Source organism: Mus caroli, unplaced genomic scaffold, assembly GCF_978045245.1.
Source record: "Mus caroli unplaced genomic scaffold, Mus_caroli_1 scaffold_9, whole genome shotgun sequence".
Taxonomy (NCBI): domain Eukaryota; kingdom Metazoa; phylum Chordata; class Mammalia; order Rodentia; family Muridae; genus Mus; species Mus caroli.
The window spans coordinates 124,946,255-124,970,036 of NW_028227264.1; the positions used below are offsets into that span (position 1 = coordinate 124,946,255).

General features: G+C 42.9%; 1 protein-coding gene across 7 annotated transcripts in view; it reads right to left on the reverse strand.

Moving 5' to 3' along the window:
- Slc16a7 (solute carrier family 16 member 7) overlaps positions 1 to 21,670 on the reverse strand; it is a 164,965-nt gene extending 143,295 nt beyond the window's left edge. For 3 of the 7 annotated variants that reach the window (XM_085843228.1, XM_021174687.3, XM_021174686.3), the window contains exons 1-2: positions 21,493 to 21,670; positions 9,995 to 10,098 (exon numbers count right to left, since the gene is read on the reverse strand). The gene's annotated coding sequence lies outside the window, so the exon portion shown is untranslated. Of the gene's footprint in view, positions 1 to 9,994; positions 10,099 to 12,678; positions 12,762 to 21,492 lie in introns of those variants that run through there. The other 4 variants (XM_085843229.1, XM_029482308.2, XM_085843225.1 and 1 more) reach the window with 2 other exon arrangements.
- Positions 21,671 to 23,782: the final 2,112 nt, after the last annotated feature.

Consider the following 23,782-nt stretch of genomic DNA (forward strand, 5'->3'; position numbering starts at 1 on the left):
TCCTTAATCATCAGGGAAATGCAAATCAAAACAACCCTGAGATTCTACCTCACACCAGTCAGAATGGCTAAGATCAAAAATTCAGGTGACAGCAGATGCTGGCGAGGATATGGAGAAAGAGGAACACTCCTCCATTGTTGGTGGGATTGCAAGCTTGTACAACCACTCTGGAAATCAGTCTGGCGGTTCCTCAGAAAATTGGACATAGTACTACCGGAGGATCCAGCAATACCTCTCCTGGGCATATATCCAGAAGATGTCCCAACCGGTAAGAAGGACACATGCTCCACTATGTTCATAGCAGCCTTATTTATAATAGCCAGAAGCTGGAAAGAACCCAGATGCCCCTCAACAGAGGAATGGATACAGAAATTATGGTACATTTACACAATGGAGTACTACTCAGCTATTAAAAAGAATGAATTTATGAAATTCCTAGCCAAATGGATGGACCTGGAGGGCATCATCTTGAGTGAGGTAACACAATCACAAAGGAACTCACACAATATGTATTCACTGATAAGTGGATATTAGGCCAAAACTTAGGATACCCAAGATATAAGATACAATTTGCTAAACGCATGAAACTCAAGAAGAATGAAGACCAAAGTGTGGACAATATGCCCCTTCTTAGAATTGGGAACAAAACACCCATGGAAGGAGTTACAGAGACAAAGTTTCGAGCTGTGATGAAAGGATGGACCATCTAGAGACTGCCATATCCAGGGATCCATCCCATAATCAGCTTCCAAAAGCTGACACCATTGCATACACTAGCAAGATTTTGCTGAAAGGACCCAAATATAGCTGTCTCTTGTGAGACTATGCCGGGGCCTAGCAAACACAGGAGTGGATGTTCACAGTCAGCTATTGGATGTATCACAGGGCTCCCAATGGAGAAGCTAGAGAAAGTACCCAAGGAGCTAAAGGGATCTGCAACCCTATAGTTGGAACAACATGATGAACTAACCAGTACCCCGGAGCTCTTGTCTCTAGCTGCATATGTATGGAAAGATGGCCTAGTTGGCCATCACTGGAAAGAGAGGCCCATTGGACTTGCAAACTTTATATGCCCCAATATAGGGGAATGCCAGGGCCAAAAGAATTGGAATGGGTGGATAGGGAAGTGGGGGGGGGGGTATGGGTACTTTGGGGATAGCATTGGAAATGTAATTGAGGAAAATATGTAATAAAAAAATCAATACAAAAAAAAAAGAACTTATGGGAAGATTAGGAATATGTTGGAACATGGGAAATTTTGGTTTCGGGCAATTGGTAGAAGTTATTCAAAAGTCTGAAGCTTACTCTCCTGCCTCTTGACTGTAAGTCAGTTTTACAAATCTTTTTTTTTTTTTTTTGCCTCACACATCAATCAGAGGTCCCTGGGATCACACAAAATCTGTATCAGCTAGCAAGAGTAAAATAAAGCTATACCCGTGTGATGAAGCGACTCTACTAGCAATAGAGTTCAGCATTTTAGGATAACTGTGCATGTGATGTAGGGATCAAAACATGCAAGAACTGCAGTGTCCCTAGAATAAATGCTACTTCCAACAGGTAAACTCCCAAGGTTTGGGAAGACAGAGAGATTCCATCAAGAAGGAAAGAGCCACCACGGCTTTACAGCATTAGAATCCCTTTCATTCAAGGTGAAAGTTAATCGCTACTTTAAGTTCGTTATGGTGAGACTAGTTCTCGAAAATTATTCTCGCCTCAACAAGCCTACTTAATGTTGCTCTTTGCTGTACCAAAGTAAACATGAATAAATCATATGATCATAGAGCCTATCATTTTATCATGAAGACAGGGATAATGGGTGCCTAATTTGAAATGCACTGTAAAGTCCTTGATAGGCTGCAGGCTTCCAGTTGTGAAAGTGAAGCCTGTTATTTAGAAAATCATCAGATTTGCCCAGTTTACCTATGGAACAAGGGGGCTTCAACTCAACAACTTCTAGCTCATAGCTGTGGGTCGTGGTGTGGCATAATGGGATAACTAAATGTAAGGGATGGAGAAACTTTGGCACCAAATGCTAAATGGATGTGTGAATCATGGAAAATAATCCAAAATCAAATGCATTTGAGGTGCTGCACCGTGAAATTCCACCCCAGCCTTTTGGTCTGAACACACAGCGTGTGCAGAACAAGTACAGTTTGAGCCTGCGCATGCTACATGCCGTGTAGCATCAAGGAGCACCGCCTGTGACGCCTTGGCTCAGATTTGTGCCTGTCATCTGCCACTGACTGCAGTGTTCTTTAGTGCATTCCAAGTTTTCTGCTTTTCTCGAAACATGATGGCTTCATTGTAAGAAACTGAGACTTTAAATTTTTCTTTAAAGATTTATTTATTTTCATTTTACTTATGTGTGTTTTGCCTGCATTGTGCATGAATGTGCCGAACCATGTCTGGTGGCAAGGGAAGTCAGTAGAGGGCAATGGATCTCCTGGAACTGAAGGTACACAGCTTCAGGTAATCCGCCATGCAGGTGCTGAGAACCAAACCTGGGTCTTCTGTAAAGACAAGTGCTCATTACTGCTGGGCCATCTCTCCATCTCCAGAACAAAAACTTTGATGGTTTCCTTCTGTGATTGTTTAGATGAGAAATGTCCTCCAGAGGGTCTGATAGTTGAGTCCTTGGTTATCGGTAGATGATACTCTGGGGGTGGGGGAGGTTAAGAGGCCGGGTACTGCTAGAGGAAGTATGTCCCATGCGGGTTGGCTTTGAGGGCTACTTCCTGTTAGCTCTCTGCTTCCTGCTTTGGCTGCCCTATCTATTGACTGCTGGCAAGTTTCCCCACTCTGATGGACTCTTATCCCTCTGAAAACAAAACCCAAATCAAATCTTCCTTTCACAAGTTCCCTAGTCATGGTGTTTTGCAAGTTGCTTGGTCAGGATGTTTTATCTCAGGAACTGAAAAGTAATCAACATCCATCGCTCAGCAAGGAGGAAGCAAGTCAGCTGACCTTGGTGTCGCGCTGTGGCGTTGCCCGTTTGATTTTTAAAACTACTGTTCTAGTTGCATGCTGAGTTTCATTATCTATATTGAGAGAATCTGAGTTTAGATCTGGATCAGGATTGACAACAGTTCCTGAAATGGCCCTAAATTCACTTTTGACATCTTATACTGCACATTAACTTGAAGAAACATTCACAGGACTGACAGTTAAATTGTGGAAATATCCACCAATCCTGAAAAATGCTGACATTGTTTTACGTCCTGTTTATACTCAGTCACTATGTAAGTATGCAATAATAAGCAAGCACATGAATTTTATTAGTATGATAATTTGTTTTCATATTAATAAATGACATCAGTAAATCTGTGTTTCCATAACGAATTTATATACCTATGTATCCAGGGCTGCATAAAAATATTCCAGGATGAAAAATCACAAGGGCAAAAGCTTGAAGAAGCTCTGTTCTGAATGGTGTTCTATAAAACTTCAGTAATGTAATTTTTTACCAAAATGTTATGATGTGCGTGTGTGTGTGTGTAAAGTTTGGAGGATTTTAAACTGTAGATGAAGGAAGTGCCACTCTTACCAAGTGCCATTCAATGCAAATGTTAATGGTGAGGGGTGACAGGGAGGGAGCATTATCTCATAAGGCACTGTTGATGCCTTTATAGATGTCCCAAGCAAGAATTATTTAATTATTTAGCTGTATTCATACGACTAGAGATTCCGAGTAAATTTACAGTACATAGATGTTAACCATTTATTCCCCATTTAATAGAGAAATAAGCCTAAGAATACTAAAACACTGAAGTGGTTTTGCCCTCACTTCACAATATTAACTCAAAGTACTAGTAGTCATTCGAAAATGTCCATCAATTGTCAACTCAATCAGCCACGGAGCCGAATGACGCCTTTATACCATGACATGTGACAATGAAAACTCACAGGGTCTGAAATAAAATCTTAGGCAGGGTATGATTTTTAATTGGCTGGAGTACTGAAATATTCTGTTAAGCCTGAGTAGACCTGGGTTCCATTTATTGTCTGAGTAATGGACAGGACGGAAATGTGGAAGAACGCATGCTGCTTGAGCGATACCTGTAGACGTGCAGAGATTGGTTGCTGTGAGCTGCACTTTCCTCCAGGATGCAGTTCCCCTTCCTTACTAAACATCCCTTTGTGACGCTCACAGTGTCAGCCAAACAGAAGCAGCCGCACAGCTAAGCAGTCAAGGCAGGCGAGCAGAGTTTCCATTTACACTGGGCTGTGTTCCAAAACGACTGTCAAATATACAAACTTCAACTAATACGCGTGCGTTATATTGGTAAGGACTATCTGAGGCAGAGCGTCCATCAGTTTTGGGATAAATTGAGGGTAAGGAGCATGTGGAAAAATAAATGCATGTTTAGACTATTTTAGTTGCCTGCCCAGGATGTCTGTGTTAAAATGATTTTTGTTTTATAGTTCCGGTTATCTAATTCTATTTATCTAATTTGTTTTGCTCGAAATAATGACGAACTGTTTGTTTTAGACACGAAGAGCAAAGAAATCCCTACCAGGGGTACTATGAAGGCCTCCCTGAGGTGCTTCTGGGCCCAGTAAGTTACAAGTGCCCCTAATTTTTCTTCTATGTGCCTGGTGAAACGCGGCACAAATGAAAATGTCTGCTCTATTTATACCTAAAGGTTAGAGACCTGAGGTGGCAGAGTCACAAGTCAGTGATGTTAGGCACCATGCTGTTGCCTGTCCTTTATACTTTTCTTTGTAGGTCTGGCTTCTGGGAACTATTAGCTTCCCGTGACTGTTCTATGTAGTTTCCCCTTTCAGCAAAACTGAAGGGCATCTCAGAGGACAGCCACCGACCCTTGGCTACAGTCAATGCCAAGAACTGAGTCAAGTCAGTGCAGGAGCTGGGTCAGGCTGTACAGTGGGACTGGAGCAGGACCCAGCAGGCCTTCTCTGTGATTCCCTGGCATTAACGGACCTTTTGGGGGACAGATATTCTTCATTTTTATTTTTTGAGTACAGAAGAGTTTATGAAAATATTATTTACACAAACTTCTCTACACATACTAGAACTTTAGTTGTTGTTGGTTTGTTTGTTTTTTTCTTTTTTTTTTTTTTTTGTTTTGGTTTGTGATAACTGCCATATTTAAAACAAGCTTAGAGTGAAACTTATAAAGAAAATTATACTTAAATCACATCACTCTGTGTGTGTGTGTGTGTGTGTGTGTGTGTGTGTATTAGCTTCAGTGTTGCAGGCATTTAAGACACAGTCTAGAGATGTACAAAGGAGATGTCTGCTAGAAACCGACTGCCTAACTCCCAGAGCCCCAAAGGCCACGATAAAAGTCTGGCAGATTCCGAGTCTGGACAGAGGCCGCATTTCTCCCTCCAGAACCGTGCTTCGCTTGTACCCTCCAGGGAAGGCGAGCACTGTGTCCTCACTTGGCAGAAGTAAGAATGCCAGCGGCCCAATAGCTGCATGAAGCCTTGATCCCAGGGCTGCTCACTCGCGATCCCACCACCCGATGAAAGCCCTAGTGCGCACTGCTGCCATGCTGACTACTATGTCCCCGTCCCTTCATATGAACAAAAGCACAGCAGGCAAAATGGCACACAATGCTGTTTTACAAAGTAAGGTTTGGTTCTATAATGATGTTACGGCATGGCACTTGGGTCATCTCATGTTGTGCCAGTCTGTTTTAATAACGTGAAAAACACACACAAAAGGTTGCTTTTTCAAACATTGCGGTTTTCATTACAAAAATGGCTCTGCCCTAGAGCCTGAACTATTTACAAGTATTTTCCATTCGGATATAGAGTCTGGAGCCAATGCTACTGTTGGCTCCAGTGAGCCTACTATTTACATATCGATCTTACTTAGCAATGTAAGGCATTGGTTGAGAATACTGGCCATAATCCTAAAAACGTTTCCAAGGTGGCCATTTACCTCAATGACCACAGAAGAGCCTTAGACACTCAGGAATACCTGCCCTTACATAATTCCCTGTTTCGAATATCCATATGTGTGTGTGTGCATGGATACATATGAATACATCTATACATATGAATATATTCATATTCACACATATTCATATATGTGCATATATTGAATATACATATGGATATATTCACAATATACATATGAATATATCCACATGTATATTCAATATCTGTGTGTACATATGAACATATATGTGTGCACATATGTATCCATAGGAATGTATTCATATGAATACTAAATGTAAGTGTATATATGTATATTGAATATACATATGAGTATATTCATCTATATTCATGCACACACACACACACACACACACACACACATATATATATATATATATATATATATACACATACATATATATGGATATGAATGTTCTTTTTGTTATTTTGGCCAGTCTAGTGAAGCATGAAACATTTAAGAACAAAGGAAGATTCTAAGGTAAATAAACGAGAACTCCCCTATAAAACACTACCCAGTGGTTTCTGTGTAACTCCATCTGATAATTGCTTTTACCTTTTTGATTGGTTATCTTCTGAGAGCTGAGAAAGTCACATTTTAATTGCAATGCATGAAGCAAACATGTCTCAGTCTCCTTTCCTGCTGCTGTGATGAAGGCTGTGACCGATGCAGCTTAGGGGAGCAGGTGTGCATTCTGGCTCACGGCTCCAAGTGCAGCCCACCATGGTGGGTGGTCAAAGCAGTAAGAACTTCGCATAGAGGGTCAACCTACACCCACAGTCAAGATCAGCTGACCTTCTCCATGACCACCCACTCCAAGGTCCCTGTCCAGGAAGAGTCCTGCCCAGAGTCAAGATGGGTCTTTGTGCATCAGTGAAAAATTCAGTCAACTGCCCACAGAAATCCCCAGAGGCCCATGACTCAGGTGATTTCTCTTCTACAATGCCCATGATTTTCTAGTATGGGGCATGGACACACGAGGGAGAGCCGATCCTGCAGGACAAATGAACACAGAAGACAGGGGATGGGTGGAGGGTGGGGGTTACAACCTTTTCCCCCAGCTCACTTGGGCATCGCTATACCACATTCCACAAGTAGCCTGTGCTAACAATGAACAGAGCCGTTGAGGACGCCAGAAGGCGAGCAGAGTTCTGTGAGGTTACAGATAAAGGCCCTGGTTCCCAAACTTTGGCTTACACTCAGCATCAAATTTGTTAACCGACTTCTCTTTCTCACGCTCTGATTCCAAAAACCTGAGTGTAGATATTTCTGAAAACTTTCACCCACCAAGTGAGGACCGAAAGGCTACACCCTGTGATTCAGGAGCACCTGGAGAGGAGACGGGACTCACTGGGGCTTTCTGGCAGCCAGCATCGCTCCTGGTCAATGAGGAATCCCCTGTCTCAGAGGAATGAGGGAGAGAAAGCTAGAACAGGACATTTGACATCATTCTCTGGCCTCTACACCTGTACCCCTATATGTTCACACTCCGTACATACACACACTCACACTCTTACTTACAAAAATCACTAACTGTTGTAGACTATAATTCATTATCTTCTGAGTATATATCACGGAGGCTATTAAGTAGAGACAAGGCCTAAAAGAAAAGCGGATTAATAAAAAAAAATGTGAAAATGCTGAATAGAACATTCACTTTTAAAAAATGAAACTTAAAACACGTGTATGTTTGAAATGCCATCATAAATATTGGTGTATCTTAGCAAACAGGATTACATTTCTAAACAGATTAAATATTTCTAGAAGCATGCCCTCCCCCTGTGGGGAACCCTAGGAAACAAAAATAGACACCAGATCCAGGCTCTTACTATGACCAGCTACTAAATCTATGTTATTAACCAAGGCGCAATAAAAACAATCAGTACACATACATTTCCTCAATGGATTATTTTTCTCGTGTGAGTGGTATGTGTTACTTGAAACCTGATGGTGTAGGAAATAATCGCTATATGAGCCTCGGATCCAGTACCTGCATGTCTTCCGTGGCAAGTCATTATTGCGTGTAATTAATGTTCTCCCCACAGCACAGTGGCCAGATTACCCTCCACACAGACGCTAACATGTCCCCCAGGGGCCAACACACTCATGTTTTTTTTCCTTAGGCTCCTTGCAGCTTTACTATGTCTCTCTATCTCCATTTTATTGTGTCATATCTAATAGAGAGATGCTAATGGTTTTACGATATCTGCCTCTTTAAGTTCAGGGAGAAAGAGAGAGCTGTTACAGTAGACTGTTCCAACTTTTCAGTTTCTATTGAGCAACAACAACCCGAAAGCAATAAAGGCAAGATTCCAGAAATAAGCAGTTCTGGCATTTGAAATTGGATAGCATTCCAAGTGTCATGATGAAATCCCGTAGCCCAGGACCCAAAGTATCTCTGTCCAGAGTATCCACACGGTACCTCTACTTGTTGCTCTGCTGGCATTAGAGTGAGTATGTTCAACTATAGCAGGAATGTCAGCAGGCCAGGCCACCTCTAGTAAACGGGGTGGGGGTGGGGGGTACAAAGCCGCAAAAGCATCTCCTGCAAGAGGCCCTAATTGAAGACTGCCTGATAGACCAAGGATTGATGAAGCAGTAATGCCAGCCAATCGAGAACAGCTATTTAGAAGAGGTGTTTTCTTGGGACCAATGGGGGCACAGGTGGAGGGATTAAAGGAGCTTGCAGCAGCAGTGTTCAGATGGGCTTGCTGTGGCATTTCTCAACTGCTCCCAGAGTCTGAGTCAGTTGACTCTGCGCCACCTCACCTCCAATCCCCAAGGGGAAGTAAGGTCAGGCATCAAGTAGTCCAGGGCACAGGCAAAATTCAACTACCATTAACCCTGCTTAATGGTGCTCACACATGCAAGAGAAGTGGCGCTGGTGGTTTAAAGCCCACCAAAGAGGAGCGGCAATGAGCTTATTAGAGGTGACAAGGCGAAAAATTATATGAGAAGTGTAGGTAGAGGAAACGCCGATCAATACAACTGTTGGTTTAAAGCATCTACTGGGGCCTGGAAATGCATCCCCCGTGGATATGCAGTGAACACTGGCAGCAAGTTTCATCGATTCTTTCATTTTCCTCTGAAAGCAGCTCTTGCTTTAGGAAAATACGTCAGGCATTTTAGTGACACACAATAGTTAAGTGGGACCTCCATGACTATTAGAAAGGAATACTACACCACATAAAAGAAGAAGAAAGAAGAAATTACCAACAGTCCGAAGTCAAGAGGCAAAGACTTGAGATAAGGAACTGAAAAAGGATAACTGAGGCAGAAAACAAAACAAAACAAAACAACTGTGTGGAGGGCCTCATTCCTCAAAAGCCAGTATTTTAAATATTGCAAATAAAAATTTGCAGAAGCACCAGAATTAAAAGTTGACTTAACATCTTAATACACAATGCAATGCTTTGTCTAGGGAAGAATCAACTGTCGGGAAGAAACAAATGAGAATATTCACTTTGTAAAAGTTTTTCTGAAAGAGTGTTCTAATCTGTATCACAACCACAAGACACTCTCGTTTCTTTCCTGGCCATGATGGATGAGAAGACCTCCCTAATAGACTGTAGATCTATGCCAATACTTTCTATCGGTTGCACGGTGCTTTGGTCTGTAAAACAGTAACAAGGACCTCCTCCTCACCGGGCTCCCGTACTTTTTAATGAAATAAGATATGGGAAGCCCTTGAAGCATGGCTGGTAAACGGTTATGTAATTAACATCTAGCATTAATTTTAGAAATTAATAAGAAAAATATGAGCGTTGCACCCATCGTCCCTATCGTTAGTGAAAACAGAGGTAACCCCGGAGTCCTGGCCAACCACAGAAAAACAATCAACTTATCAAGTGAATAAATTCATTGGATAAATGATTGTCCGAAAGCTTACACTTTGACATCATGGACTACTGAGTCAAATAAAGCAAGTGTTTACTTTACATACTTTACCAATTAAATCAGATATTTCACATGCTGAGTTTAAGGGGCAGGGTCCTAGACGAGCATTTAAAACCACAGAAAAACAAAGGCAGTAACCCAGTCCTTGTGTTTAGCAGACTTCTGTACCTGTCCACGTGTTTCCAATGGTATGTGAAGTGTCCGCCTCCTCTCTGCACTTAACCAAGGTCAGTCTGATCTCTTAGCTTCACTAGCACCTGACAGCTCCATGCCTAGACAGACAGACAGACAGACAGACAGACAGACATATGTATGAATGTTCTAAAGTTCTAGGACAAACACATTTTTTTCAACAACTTTAGAAGTTGACTTACAGCTATGCACGTGTTCCCTGTTGATGGCGCAGTCTAGAACACATGGAAGCACACTGATGCAGCTGCCTTAAAGACAGCAGACGACACACTCTTTCACCCCCAAAGGATGAATAATTTGTCATCTGCTGTTCAAGACAGATGTGTTCTCTGTAGGTCATTTTGACACTTAGTTTTACTTCGGATTTTATTCATAACTGGTGAATATAATGTTTAGGAAATTGTACTGTTATGGGAGAGATGGAGGTAAAAGGGGGCTCATTTCCCCAGGCCTCTCAGCAGATTACTTCCCTGAGAACCCTTAACTATTTCCTGGTTCACACTGATTTCAGGTGTATGAGGAGGGTCAGCATGCTATCAGCCTCTTCCCTGCCCTGGGGTAACTGCTGAGATAGTGACTCTCAGGGACTCTGATGGGGATCTCGCCTTGCTGAGTATTTATTCCCTCTGCCTCTGTGTGTGTGTGTGTGTGTGTGTGTGTGTGATCTGCCTTACGTGGCAATGGGGATGAGAAGGCAGGAGACGCGTAGGAGGCACTTATCTGTTATCAGTGATCCTGTTGTTATATAGTTTGCACTTTGATGTGGACAGCTATATGTCATGGTCAATGATCAGGCTCCTCTTTGTGGTAGCTTTTAAATGTGCTTCTTGTGCACAATTACTTCAATCTGGAGAAAAAGGAATTCCCCTAAAATTGTCCCTTGAAATATCCAAATGTGACCACTAACTCTGAAGCTAAATGAAAACTTCACCCTGAATTTTTAGGGTTTTGTTTGTTTGGTTGGTTGGGTTTTTGGCAGCATTGATATTCATAGCTGAGTACCCTCCTATATGCTCTCCAAACCATAAATGTTTACATGTCAGAAAGATGCATATTATTGGGGATTCAGTATGTTGTTTCTGAATAATAATATTCAGATTAAATGATTAAATAAATCATTTATTGATTAAAGATATTATTCACTTTCTCAAAACAAACCAAGAAATGGGCTTCCCTAACTTCTGAAAATGAGCAGGCTGGGCTCTGAGAGTTGATAAATAGATTTTAGTCAAATGGCTTAGTTGCTGAGTCAAAAATCCGATGGAGAGCTATGTGTTCATTCTTAGTCTCTGATCAAAGAGGCAACATAACAGACATAGAGAAAATGGTATAACCATGAAAGAGTATACCACAGAATTTGACAGACCACAGAGAGCCAAGTTCTAGATTTACCAACAGCTTTCCTCACAGACCACAGAGAGATGAGTTCTAGATTTACCAACAGCTTGCCTCAGAGACATAATTGTTTCTCATGTGGGCATTTTAACTCATATGAGAATATACTAAGAAGATATTCCCTATTCTGTTTACAGTCATCACTGAAAAGCTAAAATAGTATTAAGAAGAACGTGGTATGGGGGAAAAGATCACATTCTCTAGCTTTAAGTGTATCAAAAGCTTTCTCAAACTCTTTACTCTGTTCAGACATCCTCTGGTACCCACCACAAAAGGGTCTTGGGCCCCCCCTGGCTCCCGCTGTCCCTTACGAGGAAGCTGAGATTCTGGTTTTACTGTCAGGCCATAATGCTCTTTGAATTGTTTGTTTTTGTAAGCTCTAATATGTTAGAACATCTGTAAATTTCCTACCTTTCCTTCAAATGCTTCCTTTTAATTTTTTTTAGATAATTGTTAATTTTACTTTATGTGTATGTGGGTATGTGCCTGAGTGTATGTATGTATGTATGTGCACTGCATGCACACAGGGCCCACAGACGTCAGAAGAGAACGTCCGATCCTCTGAATCTGGAGTTGCAGACAGTTGTGAGATGCTAAGTGGTACCAGGAAGCCAATCCAGCTCCTCTGAAAGAGCAGTAAGTACTCTTAAGCCCTGATCATCTCTACAGATCAAAACACTCCCTCCAAATAACAAGCGAAGCTTACCATCCTTGATAACCATGCAATAGACATCCATTGCTAGGCTCTTGTTTTAAACATTTCTTAAGGGCTGTTTCTTCAACATCATCTTCAAAACCACTGAAGCACTGAATATGTGTAGATACTAATAAACATATTTTGAGATTAACAGTCTAAATCTAGAGAGCTCCTCCAAAGAGATATTTCATCTTGGCAAAATATTTCACCCCAGGCATTGCTTATCTCATATATAGCACAAGTGTAAAAAACGGTGCTTCTAAGGGTTTTAGAAATCATGGATAAAGCACAATAATCCATCTGACATACAGAAGTGCTCAAAAACCTATCTTTATTCATGTTATCGATCATATTTTTCCCTAACAACTTCATTGGTCTCATATCTCTAAGCCCAGCTATTACACTCATGCATGAACACACACACACACACATTTATAGCCCCAATCTCATTAATATACAAAAGACAAAAATTTGTATTGGTTATTGTCTTATTTGGGGTTAATATTGCTGCAACCAAGCACCATAACCAAAAGATCAAGTTGGAGAGGAAAGGGCTTATTTAGCTTACGTGAGTGTTCATGAGTGAAGGAAGCCAGGGCAGGAACTCTAACAGTGCAGGATCCTAGAGGCAGGAGCTGATGCAGAGGCCATGAAGGCTACTGCTTACTGGCTCATTTCCCCTGACTTGTTCAGCCTGCTTTCTTATAGAGCCCAGGACTACCAGTTTAGGAATGGCTCCACCCACAATGGGCAGGGCCTTCCTCTACAATCACTAATTGAGAAAATGCCCTGCAGCAGCATTTTGTGGAGGCATTTCCTCAATTGAGGCTCCTTCCTCTCTGATCACTCCATCTGGGGTCAAGCTGACAAAAAAAAAAAAAAAAAAAAAAAAAAACCAGTCAGAACCCTTACCTAGTTTCCAACTGAAATCACAATTTAAAGTCAAGTTTCCTTCATCCTGCCCAGTGAATTCTTCACCTGCTAATTCATTCCCCTGAAGCCACAGACAGGAAAACGTGCAGTTCTGTGATCATACAGCAGAGCTTTACAAAGTAGATCCTACGTATACTTTGATTTTCTGCTTCCTGGCCTTCCTAATTCACCACACTAGATTATACTGATGGCCAAATACGTCATGAGCAGCAGTTCAAATTGTTTAAATAAGTACCATTATCACTGAAGTCATCTGTGTGTTTCTGGGCTTTCTTAAACTTTGGTGCCTCAAGAATGCAGTGCTTATGAAATGGAGCCCAGCCAACTCACAGGAGAAGCAGACAGGAAAACTGAGAACCTTAACTAGACAGAGGAAACGAAAGGCTTGTAAACTGTCACCATAGATACACAGTTGTCCACTCGACCAAGAAAGAGATTTGCTTTATTGGTCCAGGAAAACTGAGTAAACACCTCAGAAGAACAGAGGGGATTTAGTCATAATTGGAACCACCCTTAAAATAATCGGCTCCCTTCCCGAGTATCCTTGAAACAAATGAGTGTGGTTTACTGAAGATGCTGAAGTATGCCATGCATGCTCCTGGAAACACGAGGGTGCTCTCTAAATTTCCCAAAGTCCCACAATCCACCAAAGGGACACAGAGGACATAAACTTACACATCATTATCCCTGACATCAGAAATCCACTGTGTGTGGAGGAAAAAAAAAAAAAGTCTTACAGAGGCTACTGTCGCTGCAGACTTAAAGCAAATACATTCAAAAAGCAGTGTCACTAAAAGTTAGAAATCTCTGACCTATCCTGAGTGAGGGAAAATTTGAATGTAGAGTCTAAGCTCATCTCTGAAGGTAAAATTGAGACTAGGGATAGAAATCCTAGACAACAACGGCATTTCAGAACAAAGGGGTAGCATGAACCAAGACATGATGCTGAGGGCAGAATGAGTCTGAGGAAGGCACAGAAACAGTTCAGTTCAGTTTTTGTTTGATGACAGTAAGATCTGAGCCAGGAACGCTGTTTCAAATCATATCCTTTGGGGACACAGGTAGTGGGAATTACCATTATTATTATTACTCTGCAGTGAGGTGGTCTGCCCCAGGAAGAGTATCTTAACGGTGCGTGTGTTTTAGATGTACATCACCCACAACTTAAAAAAAAAAAAGGGCTGGAGAGATAGCTCAGTGGTTAAGAGCATGGACTGCTCTTCCAAAGGTCCTGAGTTCAAATCCCAGCAACCACATGGTGGCTCACAACCATCCGTAATGAGATCTGATGCCCTCTTCTGGTGTGTCTGAAGTCAGCTACAGTGTACTTACATATAATAAATAAATAAATCTTTAAAAAAAAAAAAGACAGTGAGAACAATGACAGACAAGGAGGTCTTTCAAAAGTCTAAATTAATGTGGAAGCAGTGAATGCACTGTGGAAACAGGAAATAAGGAAGGAAGGAAGAAAGGAAGGAAGGAAGGAAGGAAGGAAGGAAGGAAGGAAGGAAGGAAGAAAGAAAGAAAGAAAGAAAGAAAGAAAGAAAGAAAGAAAGAAAGAAAGGAAAAAGAGAAGGAAAAAGGGAAGGAAAAAGGGAAGAAGGAGAAAGAAGGAAGAAGAAAGGAAGGAAGAAGGAAGGAAGAAAGGAAGGAACAAAAGGAAGGAAGGAAGGAAGGAAGGAAGAAGGAAGGAAGGAAGAGGGAAGGAAGGAAGGAAGGAAGGAAGGAAGGAAGGAAGGAAGGAAGGAAGGAAGGAAGGAAGGAAGGAAGGAAGGGAAGGAAGAAACAAACAAACAAACAAACAAACAGGGGAGGCAGTGAAGAAGACACTTAAGTTTTGTGGGTGTTTTGGAGCACTTATTGTCCCACCAGGATCCCTGCCTGGCCGCAGGAAGCAGCCTCTTTACAGAGGGGGGCAATCCCAAAAGCTGTTACCTGTCTGTGGGATGAGTTCTTCTAGTTGTGCTGACTTGCTTGGCCAAAGTGGGAGAGGAAGCGCCTATCCTACCCTTGCAGAGAATTGAAATGCCAGGACTGGGGAGATACCAGGGGATGGGGTGGGGGGCACCTGGTCATAGGAAAAGGGAAGTGTGGATGGGAGAACTATTGTGGGAGGGACTGACCTGGAGCAGACAGTGAGGAGGATGTAAAGTAAATAAGTTGTTTGTTTGTTTGTTTGTTTGTTTTTAATAAAAGGCTACTGAATACTGGAGGTGTCCTTAGTACAGCTTAGGGAGCTATCCAACACCAGTGTGGCTACTTCTACTAAGCCGCAGAGTTTGAGGGAAGGGCAGGGATACATACAACACATTTCAGGTTATGCCTACATGTACTTCTTTATTCAGGTAATGCAGTGCTGAGAACAGAACCCAGGGTTTTGTGCCCACTACCGAGAGAAGACTCTACCAACTGAGCCACGTCCCCAGCCCAGCCCAGTTGCTTGAAGCTGTAAGGTAAGGCCATGTCCCTAAGAAATTGAGGATACCAGCAAAAGATTACAGAATCCTTATCCCCCTCTGGGATGTGACCCTCTTGTCTTTAGACATTTCCACCGTAATGTACCACACTATATTGCCAACCTCACCAAATAGAAACAAATGTCTGCCGTCCCACTGATCCATGATCCTTTAAGACTGGGAGTTAAATGAACAGATTTTATTTAGAAATTACCTGCGTCAGAGAGTTCAGGGTAGTAGTATAAGGATAAGCAATATACCATGGTGCCAGGTAAGCTGCTTTAAAGATAATCTAATGAAGAATTAATATAGTTTTGCAGTTAATAATACTGAGAAAATAAGTATTTAAAAAGGCTTTCTTTAGAATACCATTGTTTTATATAAATCATTATCTAAACAAACGTTTCACTTGCATCTGTTTAGATAAGATACTTTCAACCTAAAGCTGTTATTATGGCAAATATTGCCAAATATTAATAACTGATTTCTTCCATGAACACTACATGAACACTGCATGGAGATACCCATTAATACCTTTAACAGAAAAGAAAACTGAAGGAAAAAAAAACTTTCCCTCAGCACAGTGTAGCTGTCACTCAAAAGCTTTGTGGGATTTCCAGAAACTCCTTAGGGATTTCAATGAATATTAATGAAAGTGCTTGCGAGAGTTTTGTTATTAGGTCAGGAAAATTATTTACAGAATATGTGCATCATTTATCAACACCGATATTTATGAATACATTGGGGATGTCTCTGGTGAGCCCTCCCTGGACTGGTTTTAGTGTTGTTAAGCTCAGTGTTTAATTTGTAATTAACTATATCTATTTTTTTTTTTTATAATGCTGGGGGTGGAACCATGGGCTCTTTGCATTCTAAGACACATTCCCCAGCTCCTTTTCTAACACTTTTGTCTTTTCAGTTCATTTATATAAATACATATGCATACATGTACATATGTATATGTACACACAGAGGGCAGGCCCTGGTATTTGCTGGATGTCCACTGTGGTGGGGCTATTACCATTTATCGTCTACAGATGGTCTGTGTTGGGCTTCTCCCTTACATTCTGAGTGTAATGCAGTGGGTCTCCCACACAATAACCCAGCCTTCGGAGCCCAACCTTTATGTGACAAACTGAGAAAATACAGCTTTCTCTGAGATACTTTGAAATGCTCTGTTGCTCACTAAATATCACTATAGAGCCCTTTCCTGATGCCCTTACTGCCACATTGATCCAACTGGGTTTCTTTTTTTTCCCCCCTCTCTTTGATTGTTTAGTTAGTTGGTTAGTTGGCTGATTTTTGGTTGGGAGGGTGTTTTGATTTTGATGTGTTTCGTTTTCATTATAGAAGTCTTTTATGTAGCCCAGGATGACCCTTCAAATTGTGATGCAATGGAAACGGGCCCTGCCCTCCTGACCGGTTTGATTCTCCCTCCAAAGAACTATAGTGATGGACTTGAGTACCTGGCTCATCCAAAACAGTTTTGAGAAAGCCTGCCACAAAACAGGGCACCAAATAAATGAGCCTATTCAATGTTTAATTATGCACCACCAATAAGTCATTTAGCAGGCTTTTCCGATCTGTTAAGATAAATAAGCCAGTGAAGTTGGAAATAACCTTTAAAGCCCTAAGGCCAATATTAATATTGGCTAGCTACAATGACTTAAATTATTTCTATGCATGTGTTAGTTCTAAACACTATGGCACTTAATCTTTCTAATCTATATGAAATTTCTTATCTTCTTTTTACCAAAAAAAAAAAAAAAAAGGAAACAAGAGTGGAAGAGATTTAACAACTAGTCCAAATTGGCAAAAAGCAGAACCTAAAATCATAATACAGGCACGCCAGTCTTCAGAGCACTTGCTCTGATCGCTGCCCATCCCAGATGAGCCAGATATTTGACCTCCATTCCCAAGACCAAGAACACATAGAATGCTTTCTCTAGTAAGTATAGTTTATGATAAAATGGAATATCTGACTGAAGAGATCCCCAACTCCTGGATCAATCTCAAAAAAGTTCTGATGAAGGCAGATGTCGAGACATGGAAACCAGTAAGGGCCTTAACCACTGAAATAAGTCAGAGGCCAGGATGAGAAGGGGAGAGAGGCAGTGAGAATGTTTTCTGTGATTGTTGTATCCTTGCTAGTTGTCAGGTCTGACTTATGACACCTCACATTCAGCATCTTCTCCCATGTTCAAAAAATGCCATAGAAAGTCAACTCTCACTTGTCACGAGACTCGTCACTAAACTCTCTCTTAGGAGCAACTTAAACCTAGAGTCCATGACGGAGTCTCTCGTGAGCTGTTTTCCTGTCTGCTTTGGGTGGGTTTCACACTGGTATTTAAGGTGTATGTACCTCATTTGCAAATTCACCATCCAAGAGAAGGTGCTTCCCTAATCCACGCAAACACATCTTACAGACTAGACGGCTGGCGGGAACATGAGGCTAGGAGCCCCTCCAAAGAGTTTTGGCATTCCAGTCTTGGAGGGCAGAGTGCCCGTGGCCCTCCCTGCTTGGGTCGGAGCTGGAGACAGAGGAGGGTCAGCTGCTGCTCTGGGTAGGTTTCTTTCCCCCTCCCCTCGTGTCACATCTGCTTCTGTTGCTCTTGACTTCACTCTTTCTATAATTTGTCTTTCGGAACTAGCATGTGCCAGGCACTGAAGTACAAGACAGAAAGAAGTGTTTGCCCTGGGTTAACTCCACGCAAGGCAAAAGCTGCATTGTGCAGAGCTGTTTATCCCAGCTCTCTCACTGAATACTTGCTCTGGCTTCAATCTGCTTTGTCCCCAACAAAACTCATGTAGAGTCCTGAACTTCTCACAGAATGGTATTGTGCCAAGCGCTACTGAGGGGGGAGTTGGGATTTGGGGAATGCCACTCATAAGGCTTCTGACAAGATTGGTGACGTCGGGTGAGGTCGGGTTAGTTACTGAGGTAGCAGTTAACCACACCACATGTTTGGCCACTTTTGTATGTACCCGTTCACCCTACTACATTCGCACATTATCATGCTACCAAGGGACACTAACAACATGCTAGTACCATTATGTTTATGTTTTCCATCCATCTGTACCACGAGGCAAATCAGCTTCCTTGGTTTTCTAATATGTTTTCCAGCATCAGATGTTGTGTTAGACACAACAATGCTGCAGACTAAGACACTAGCTATGCTGATAGAGTAAGCCCTGAGCCTAGACATGTCTGTAAATATGTGTCCACAATTCTACCCTATAAGGTCCTTATATGTTTATAGAAAAGAGTCATATCATGCCTGAAGACAGACAGCATTCTAACTACACTAAGGTTACTGTACTTTTCAACCTCTAGGAATGAGTAAATTACTCTTGTCTAAAAATATAGAAGAGAGTGCAACATGATATCTTTTCTCAAAGGGAGGGGCAATCAATACATTGGCAAAGACAGTCGCAGGGAGGGACGCCTGAAGACGGAGTCTTGCTATTACCAGCTCACACAGGGTCACTCACAGTGAACAAGAATGCAGAACCCAATGTTTGGGTCCCTGAGGGACACCACTTCCAAAAGGTGCCTTTTGGCAGATCTGATAAGTACTTTTTACAACTGCTAAAGTCTGTTTGGATTAACTGGGATATAGGTCTCATTCGTAGAGAAAAAAGGAAGTGACAAAAACTGAAAAACAAGAGGTGCTGAGAAAGATTAACCAGATAACTAGAATCCCCGGCTACTCGTGTGTGTGTGTATGTGTGTATGTGTGTGTGTATGTGTGTGTGTGCCTGTGTGTCTGTGCTCACACTTCTCAGAATGTGAATTTCTTGAGACCACATCACAATAACTCCAGTAGTAACTGGAATGAAGCTGGGGTGTCAAATTTAACTAATGTCCATTCTAAGGGGTTCCCGTAGTTTATTTTCCACAGTAGTAATTCAGAATGGGTACAGCCAATCTTATTTTGTAGACAAGGAAAAAAAATGAAGACAAAATTATTAATAATACACTGCACCTTACAAAAATACAGAAACCATTATGGTGGTCTCTGGGTCTCACTCTCTCTGTATTTTGTTTCCTTTCGTCCCATGTGTATCTCCAGAGTGTTTGATGAGTGAGAATAGAGTTAAAAGAATCATTTAGAGACACCCTTATTTCACCTCAGGTACCCAGAATATAATTCTGGATAAGGAACATACTTTTTTTTTGTTTGTTTCTTTTTTTGTTTATTCGTTGTTGGTGGTGGTTTTTTGTTTGTTTGTTTTGTTTTGTTTTGGTCGTTCTGCCTTCCCTACCTGTAGGAAAGATGGAGGCCCAAAATATGGGGCTGATGTTATGAGATGTGTGTGTCTAGAGACAAACTGGGCATTTGCAGGAATGTGTACTGATTTGTATCTAAAAAAAATGTTGGTAACTGATGATTGCTTCAGAAAAGAGTGGCACTTCTCTTTCACCCCTCTTCCCAGAGAGGAGGGCCACTGCAAAGTTCCCCTGGGCTGCACAGAATCCAAAGCCAGCCTTGCTATTTTAACAAAACTTTGCTTCAAAATAAAAGTTACGAATAAGATGTGGAAGGGGGCATTGCACAATGATAGAGCTCGTGATCTAATCCTCAACTGCTCCCCCACTGCTTGCTTCGTGGGTTTCTTTCTTTATGAGTTGTCACAGCATATACTGAGCTAGCTGCCCTCTACCGTGCCCCGCCCCTTCATCTGTAAAATTATTCCGTTCCCCTCCCATGTAAAAGGACTTAAAAGCAGAACATGGAGAGTCAGGCTTGCCTTACTGTCTTCATGTAGCTTAATTTGTTCAACTCTCATCTGTATTCTGCGGCCCACACCCAACTCTGATTTTCCTCTTGCCTTCTCTAAATCCTGGTTTGGGTGACAGGGCACGGGTCAAGTGAACCTGAGAAGGCCTTGAAAGCCTTGCTCTCCTAGCTGACTGGGTTCAGGCATGAAGCCTGGAACACCCCAAAAAAGCATTTGTGCCCACGGTTTCCTCTTTTTCGAGTCGCGAGCATCGTTCCTGCTATTTTTATCCCTTCACTGCATCTCCTTTTGGTTTGAGGAGGGAGAAGGACATGGATGATTAGCTTTTGTATTGCCACTACACAGTTCAATGTGGCCCGGTCTTAATTTTCCACCAAAAAGAGAGTTAAAGAAACACTTGCAGAGAAATTGGTGTGTGTGTGTGTGTGTGTGTGTGTGTGTGTGTGTAATTGCCCCGGAGTAGTCCAACCAGGAAGTGAGAGACACCTAGAGCACTACTGCTCTCCCAAAGCAATCTGCAGCCCTCCTGGCTAGTGGAAGTAAAGAATGCAGAAGCCAGCAGGGAAGCAGCATCCTCTGAGGCTCACAGCCACCTGTGTGCTACGTGGCCAAGACTGGTGTCCCCAGCGTGAAGAAGTAGCCCAGGAATCCCAGAGGACCACAGGTGGTACTGGCCCTTCTCAGATCCCTGGAAGACAGCCTAACCTGTGGCCAGGCCACAAGCCTCTCCTGCATCCGTCCAGCGGTCTCCTCCCAGGTTTCCTGGGGACCTGAACAGAACACCTTCCCTTCTCCCCAGGTGCGGATCTTCTGCTGAAAGGGCAGCCATTCCTGCCACGCACTTCCCCACCCACCCACACCCACTTCAAAGACACCACCCCAGTCGCTGTGGGTCCGGGGAGATGTGGGTGGGCGAGCATGGCAGGGGCATTCGCCTGGCAGTGCCCGCCTGATGTTCCGCCGTGCCCAGAGGAGGCGCCACAGCATAGGAGAGCAGCGCCAGCAGCTGGTGGCCTCGACCCTGAGACTTCTGAATCCCCGAACCTTGGGGACCCTGAAGCTCCCGCCGCAGCCAGCGCCCGCTCGGCTTCGGATTTTTTGTCTATATAAGGGCTCGCGGCACTTGGAGCGCCGGCTGGCACCGGCTGCCATTTCTCCGCACCCGCCTGCGGTCCCTGGGTAACCTCACTCGCCCTCCTCCCGCCGCCTCCTCCTCCTCCTCCCGTCCTCCCCGGGAGCACCGCCTTTACCTGACTCTGACACCCGGTGCGCACCGCCGCTCTCCCGGTCCCCCCGCCCAGCAGCAGCCGCCTGGCCTCGCTGTCATCCGCTGAATGGAATTATTTATTTATTTATGTCCCCTGACGTGTCCTCGCCTACCGAGGCCCGGGAGAGGGGTGCGGGAGCAGAGGCGGGCTGGGGTGCCCGGGAGCGCGCCTGGGTGCGGTGAGGGGGTGGACGCGGGAGCGGGGTGCGGGCTGGGGGCGCGAGGAAGGGAGGCGCACTGAGCATGCTCCTGAGGGCTCAGCGGTTGGTGCTGGTCTGCGCGGGTTCTGTGGCTCCCGGCACTCCATTTCGGATTTTAGTTCTGACCCGGAGCGATCTGCTGTGGCTGGGCAGCCCAGACTTGCTCCAGCCTAGCGCTTTGGCGCCCAACCTGAGGAGGCAGGTGTGAGGTGGCCTGAGAGACCTGGCTGTTATGCAATCTCTAGATAAGGATGCAGAGAGGCGCCTGCTGAATGCAGAGAAAAGAGCTAGGACAGAAAAGGCTGCGTGACTCATCCATCCATCCAGTCGTTCGTTATTCATTCAGTTAAGGACTTCCGTTAGGGATGAGTGCTGGCTTGATTGAGGATGGAGAAAGGTGTGCTGTGCGAGCACCAGAGCCAAATCCTTCCAAGAAAAACGTAAACCTTACAAGAATGGAAAACAGCACAAAACACAAAGTGTGGAAGTTTCGGGCAGTGGTTGGTTGTCAATTGTAATTAATTATGTCACTCACATTATTTAAGTTTTCACGACGGGATTTAGTTATTTAAGCAAGAATAACACTAAGGACTATGGTGAACCCCACAGATGTTGGCGTGTCCTTTTTTCACCCTAACATGCCCTTCTTGGGGAAGTTGAAAAGAGGAAGGAAGGGTTGGAACTGAAGGGTTGGACAAATCGAAGACTGACATTTCTACTTAGAGAAAAACCTTGTGGCACTATACGTGCTTGAATTTGAGAACAAGGCCACAATTTTCTGTTCATTTAATTGGCCTTTCCTGTTCTGATACTCATAATGTGATACTCCATTAGATGCGGTCACAGTAATTCATATTACACACATTTGGAGACCAAGGCAGTAAGGTGGGATCACTTGGTACACACATTCAGGACGTCTTACTATGTCTCCACTAGTCAATCTGCAGGGCAGAATTTTAATATCAATTTCTGCCACTACAAAAGATGGAACTGTTTTCATAAGATTTGAGCACGACAATATGTGTAGTGAACAGAAGATAATTTGAGAGGCTGTTAACTTCAAAACGGCTCAGCCAAAAAGTTCAGTGGCTAAAGATGCTTGCCACCAAGCCTGGTGACCCAAGTTCAACCCCCAGAATCTACATGACAGAGCAGACCTACACTTGTAAGCTGTCCTCTGACTTCCACATACCTGGCAAACAAGACCAGTTGTGTACACACATACACACACACACACAAACACACACTTGAGCTTGAGTGCACGCACACACAAGCACACGCCCTAATAATGATGAATGTTAAATGATTCTAAGAAAGTTAATAGTCAAAAAAGAAAAACGAGGCAGAATATTCTAGAAAACCCATTTTTTTATGGGGGGAGGTGGGAGGGACGGGACAAAACAGTATAAATGAATAATTGTAGAAGATAAGAATTGAGTACCTAACAAAGATTATAAATTTCTTTATTTCATTGTCAATAAAGAGCAATAAACGTTTAAAACAAGCAATGTAGAGACACAGCAAGGACATGTTCTTGGGTGTTTGCAACTAAGATGTTTTTTGGTTATTTGTCACTTCAGTTTATTTTCACAGTAAAGGAACAGGAAACACAAGAAAACATACATTGCTTAAATTAGTCCACTCGTCCCTCTCCTTCTCCCGGGTTGTTGTGTGATTTGTTTTTATCTTTTTCTCTCCAGTCTCTGGAACTACCTAACCCATTTGCTAAACTTGCAACCTTCAACTCTCAACCCTTTAGAATCATAGCAGGCTTTCATCGAAAGTGATACTTTTCTAGAATTTAAATCTCTGGATCCAAATGGGCCTGTGAGTACAGCTCATGGCTCCTGAAGAAAATGGATCCTTTCTGAGGAATAATTGTGAACTTCGACAAGTTCAGCTAAGCAATAGACCCTGGGTATTGCCTCCATATGGCATAGTGTCTGTCTTTGCCGTAGGTTAGCTCAGCCATGAGTATGAAGCTTCGAATCAGTGCTTGGTAGAATTGCTTCTTTTTTGTATCATTCAAAGGAGAAGGCAAGAGCCACCAGATTTATCCAAAGGACAAAAATA